Consider the following 6,000-nt stretch of genomic DNA (forward strand, 5'->3'; position numbering starts at 1 on the left):
TTCAATGACAATGCCATTTTCGAGGCAGGTCGACAGAAGTGTTGTTTCGTCTTCTCAATGTCACGCACTTGCAAAGGTCGGTGTCGTTGATCTGGTTTGGTCTGAACCATTAGTTGCTTTTATAAAAAGAGGGTAGGTGAGGCATTTCACTTTGTCATTTGAGAAGAGTCTAAACTATGCTTTGAGAAAAGTCTTTCACTTCATCTTCCTTGTCTTTCCATTTTACTAGGTATACTTTGGGGGTGAGAGCGATGGTAGTCCTCGACGCGAGGCGGCCGAGGTTAGGGCGTCGGAGACTGGTGCCAATTTGGTCGAGGTTGGTGACGAGGGTGGCATTGAGGTCCAAGAGATCGGTGCTAATGAGGCAGCCGAGGCCAATGTGGAGCCTCAAGAGCAGTTTGCCTCGGCTTCATGTAGCCTTTCCCCGATCGACCTAGCTCGGATTTGGGAAGTGTATCATATTCCCGATGACTACATACTGAGGTGTCTTGGGATTGGGGAGAGGGCCACTTTGGCTCAACTCAAGGAGATTTGTGTATATGTCCATAGTTTGTTAACCGGCCTTAGGTTCCCTTTAGATACCGGGGTAGTGGCCATCCTGAGGTGGTATTAGGTCCTACCTATTTAGTTGATGTCGAACTCGTTTCAGTACCTGGTCGGGCTACTCTGTTATTGCACTCTCAAGGGCATCGCGGTTACCCTACCGATGTTTAGATATTTTCTCCACTTGAAGAAGCATAAGCAGGGTGCTACTATTTGTCGGCAAGACCTAACACCAAGGTGCTTATTGGGGTAGATAAAGTAAACTTTTATAATTTTTATTTTTTATTGGAAAATTGGGAGAATTTAATCTTAAATTATTTATTTTACCTTTATAATTATAACTTTATTTCAATTTTTATAACTATAATTTTAAATTTTATTAATTTTGTTGGAAAAGTTTATTTATTTAGTATTTTTATACAAATAATAACTCTACTTTGTCAAATAATAAACATGTTTACATTTTTATATAAAATAAAACACACAAACCATTTAAGGTAGATAAAATAAATCATTTTTATAACTTTCAATTCTTATTAAATTTTTGGGAAAAATTAAATCTTAATTATTTATTTCAATTTTTATAATTATAAATTTTAATTTATTTATGTAGAGAACATTGATGTGGGCCCCATAGCTATGGTTCCACTCAGTCCGTAAGGTAGAATGTATCTAGTTACAACTGTGGTTATTTTTCTATTCTATTATTTCTAGTTTCAGTTCTATATTGTTTGTTATTTATTAGCAGTTATGATGTAAACACCAAGGATAGATATGTCCTTTCATGTAACTAGCATAACCTATATATATTAACATAAAGTGGCGGCGGCAGAATATTGACATTCTGTTCTTCTCCTCAAAAGTTGTGTTCTATTGCTCTTTCACCACTATTTCTTCTGCTTCTTCTTCACTTTCTCTTTCATCGAACTTGAAATCTCTTAGTGGTCAATACTGAATAGCAGTCTTGAAAACCTACATGGTATCAGAGCCAAGTTAGGGTTTTTCATGTGAGTCTAATACCAACCGACCACATGAGAATCTCCTAGGACTGAAAGCTTAAAAGGAGGAGTTTGCAGACTGATTCTTGGAGATCGCCAGAGGTGCTAGCAACTGTTGGAAACTTGCTAGGGTTGCAGAGTGTTGGTGGTCAGGAAGGATCAGAGAAGACTATGGTTCAGGTAACCCTAGAAGGCAGCGAACTATTTTTTCCTTGTAAGTTGTTTATTTTTTAAGATAAGTTCTTTCAAGAGAAGATAGGTTGGACCTATCTAGAGGGGAAGGTCGAACCATTCTAGCTCTTTCTTTCTTCGATTCACTAGGGTTTTACAGCAAACCCTGGATCAAACTATGTTTCTCTCTACTCTAGGGTTTGAAAGTGATCTACGGCAAGCCCTAGTGTTTGACTGAACCCTGTGATCTACCTAGAGCTACTCTTAAGTTGATTGGTAGGTCCGATCAGATTCTAGGGTTTCTTATTAACCCTACTGCAAACTCATCTATACAATTTGGACTGTGCGACTGAATTACTTCCTTTCAAAATTGATTAAAACCCTACTGCAAGCTCATCTATATAGTTTGGACTGTGCGACTGAATTGCTTCCTTTCAGGACTGATTAAACCCTAGCTTTCCCTAGCATATCAGTTTTTTTTTAAAAGTTGTTCTCAGAGTTCTAAGGGGGGTAGAGATCTACGGACAGCTACTACTGTGTTGGCTAGTTGGTTTCAGATCATAATTATTTCGGTTTTGTGCACATACACTGAGAATACAAATCATGCCTATGTTGTTTTGATTGTGATTGGTGATTCAAGTGTTGTTTTGAGACTTGACAGAAATGGAGTCTAAAATTCAGGCAGAAGGCAGTCTTGGGAACATCATTTATGGTGGTATTTCTGAGATGGGTGGTCAGATTACGACCGTAAAGTTTGATGGATCAAACTATTTGGAATGGGCCCAATCAGCCATGATGGCTATTGGTGGAATAGGTAAATTAGGGTACCTCCGGGGAGATATGAAAGAACTTTCCAAGGGAGACCCGACATATACCAAGTGGATGCAAGAAAACTACTTGGTTATGACATGGCTATGTAATTCTATGCAGCCTCATATTAGCTAGAATTATTTGTGGGCAAAGACAGCTAAGGAGATATGGGATGTTATGAAAGAAACTTACTCCCAACCCCTTAATGTTGCCAGAGCATATGAATTGAAATGTGAAGTGAACACCCTTAAACAATGAGAGAAATCGGTGTCAGTCTACTTCTCTACCTTGAAGTCTCAGTGGCATGAGATTGATCACTTAGAGACTCTTGAGTGGGAGAGTCTCAAAGATACTCAGATCCATAGAAAGCACATCAAGACAAACAAAGTGTTTGAGTTCCTGGCGGGACTGAACTCATAATATGATATTGTGAGGCATCAGATTTTGACTACTGACAATGTGACTCTCTCTCAGGCTTACTCATTTGTACATAGTGAAGAGACCATAATGAAGGTTATGATGCAACCCACATCAGCCTTTGTAGCGGTTATACCCAAATCAGAGGGTGATTCAGAGAAGGACAGGAGGAAGGAAGACAAGAAGGATGTAGTATGTGAACATTGTAAGAAACCCAAACATACAAAAGTGACATGTTGGAAACTGCATCCCCACTTGGTTCATGTGAAGTTAAGAAATAAGAAGGGCACTGCTCATGTAGCCATGAACACTGAGTCAGCATCCTCATATGGCACAAAGGAACATCTTTGGAGACCTTAGCTGCGGTTTGGGCTGCCCTAATATAGCTAGAAAAGGAGGTTGGAAATTCAGCTCAGCCACCGCAGCCTCCATCAGCCCCTGTCACATCTGCCTTCGCCCATTTAGGTACTCGAGCTTCAGTCTATCATGCCTCAGCTCCAGGTACTATTGAACCTTGTTGGGTAATAGACTCAGGTGCATCTAATCACATGACTAGTTTGCCTTCATTGTTTACTACTTACCATTTGTCTTCTGGTAGGGATAAGGTATATATTACTGATGGTTCCCTGGTTCCTATTTATGGGAAGGGTGACATCAAGCTTTCAGATACTATCTCCCTATCATCTGTTTTGCATGTTCCTAAGCTTGATACTAGCATTCTTTCAGTCAGTAGTATTATCAAGCATATGAACTGTTCAGTAACCTTCTTCCTTGACTGATGTGCTTTTCAAGACTTGGAGACGCAAAAGGTGATTGGGACTGGCCGTGAGACGAATGGGATTTATCTGCTCGGGGAGCGGTTCTGTCAGGGAGAGTCAGTAGAGAATTTGTCTTTTGTTTCTCAGTGTGAGTCCGGTTATGCTTTGGCATAACTGATTAGGTCATTTGTCTTTTCGATCTTTACAGAGTTTGTTTCTTACTTTATTTGAGTCTATTGAGTTGTCTCAGCTATAGTGTGGAAGTTGTGAGTTTGCTAAGCATTGTAGAAAGCCTTATTTATTGAGTAATAAAGGGAGTGATAATTCTTTTGATATTGTGCATACTAACGTTTGGGGGCCTTATCATATCTCTTCCATGGGTGGGTACTGATATTTTTTGTTATTTGTTGATGACCATACCCGTTTTTCTTTGGTTTATCTCATGCGTTCACGAGATGAGGTATTTTCCCTGACCCAAAATTTTTACCAAATGATCCTAACCCAATTTGATGCCAAGATCAAAGTTCTCTGATCTGATAACGCAAATGAATACTTTGCTAAATCATTGTCATCTTATATTCTTCATTATGGGATTATCCACCAGAGATCTTGCCCCCATACACCTCAACAGAATAGAGTTGCCGAGAGGAAGAATAGGCACATTTTGGAAGTGGTTAGAAGCCTCATGTTTACTTCCAATGTCCCTATTCCCCTATGGGGGGATGTTATCCTCACGACGGTATAACTTATTAATCGGGTCCCTTCCAGGGTCCTTGATATGCGATCTCCTTTTTCGCTTCTACACCAATGTGAGGACTTGTTTTCTATTCCCCTTAAGACATTCGATTGCACTTGCTTTGTTTAGTTTCTTGGACCCCATCCCTCCAAGTTCAAACCCAAAGCCTCCAAATGCATATTCCTTGGTTATGCACAAACTCAAAAGGGTTATTGCTGTTATAATCCTGTCTTCAGGAGGATGTTTGTCTCCATGGATGTCACTTTCTTTGAGGGGACACCCTATTATCCTCGGGTTGCCCATTAGGGGAGAGTAGTGAGAGTGGGGGTTTGAATTCTTGTCTTCAGTGGGAGAGCGGTGAGAGTGGGGCAATCCTTTACCTATTCCATTGGGTTATGAGAGCTGCAATGGTGAGGGTGGTCAGAGGGATCAGGAGTTGAGGGTTTATCACAGGCGGTGCAAGCAAGTTGATCCTGATCATCAGCAGTGTTGATGAGAGCCACATGAAGGTGGAGGTCTATACTGATGCAGATTGGGCTGGGAGTGTTGATGACAAAAGGTCTACCTCAGGATATTGTGCCATTGTGGGAGGAAACCTTGTATCTTGGAGAAGTAAGAAACAAAGTGTTGTCTCCCGGACAAGTGCTGAAGCAGAATACATGTCCATGGCCAATGGAGTGGCTAAAATCCTATGGCTAAGATATGTATTTGAGGAGTTGGGTATTGAGTATGAGAAGCCCATGATGTTGTACTGTGATAATCAAGCCACCATTAATATAGCACATAATCCACTACAGCATAACATAACCAAACACATTGAAGTTGACTGCCATTTTGTGCGAGAAAGGGTCTCATCTCAAGAAGTATGCTTCCCTTACATCACATCCAGTATGCAACTAGCAGCCATCCTCACTAAAGCCGTATTAAGAAAGAAGCTAGATGCGGATCTATACAAGTTGGGAATGATGAACATATACTCCCAACTTGAGGGGGAGTGTAGAGAACATTGATGTGGGCCCCACAACTGTGGTCCCACTCTGTCCGTAGGATAGAATGTATCTAGTCACAGTTGTGGTTATTTTACTATTCTGTTATTTATAGTTTCAGATCTATATTGTTTGTTATTTGTTAGCAGCTATGATGTAAACACCAAGGGCAGACATGTCCTTTCATGTAACTAGCATAACCTATATATATTAACTTAAAATGGGGGCGGCATCCTATAGACATTCTACTTTTCTTCACTTTTTCTTCTATTGAACCTTAAATCTCTTAGTGGTCAAGATTGAATAGGAATCTTGAAAACTTACAATTTAAAATTCAAAAACATTCAATATATAATTTCATCAAACTAGGCACCAATTATTTCCATATCTGTATCGGACGGTATTCACCGATACAATGTAATACGACGACCAGATTCAGAGACATATTGTGCCGATACGTTATACGTACCACTCTTGGTATACGTAGTCCATCTCAAGACTCAATAGCTTCAAACCCGAAACAAACGGTTCGGATTCGAATTCAAATCGAAGCAATATCCCACTCCTGTGCTGTGAAGCCT

This window comes from Nelumbo lutea, chromosome 2, assembly GCF_056320005.1.
Source record: "Nelumbo lutea isolate HS-2025 chromosome 2, American lotus-T2T, whole genome shotgun sequence".
Taxonomy (NCBI): domain Eukaryota; kingdom Viridiplantae; phylum Streptophyta; class Magnoliopsida; order Proteales; family Nelumbonaceae; genus Nelumbo; species Nelumbo lutea.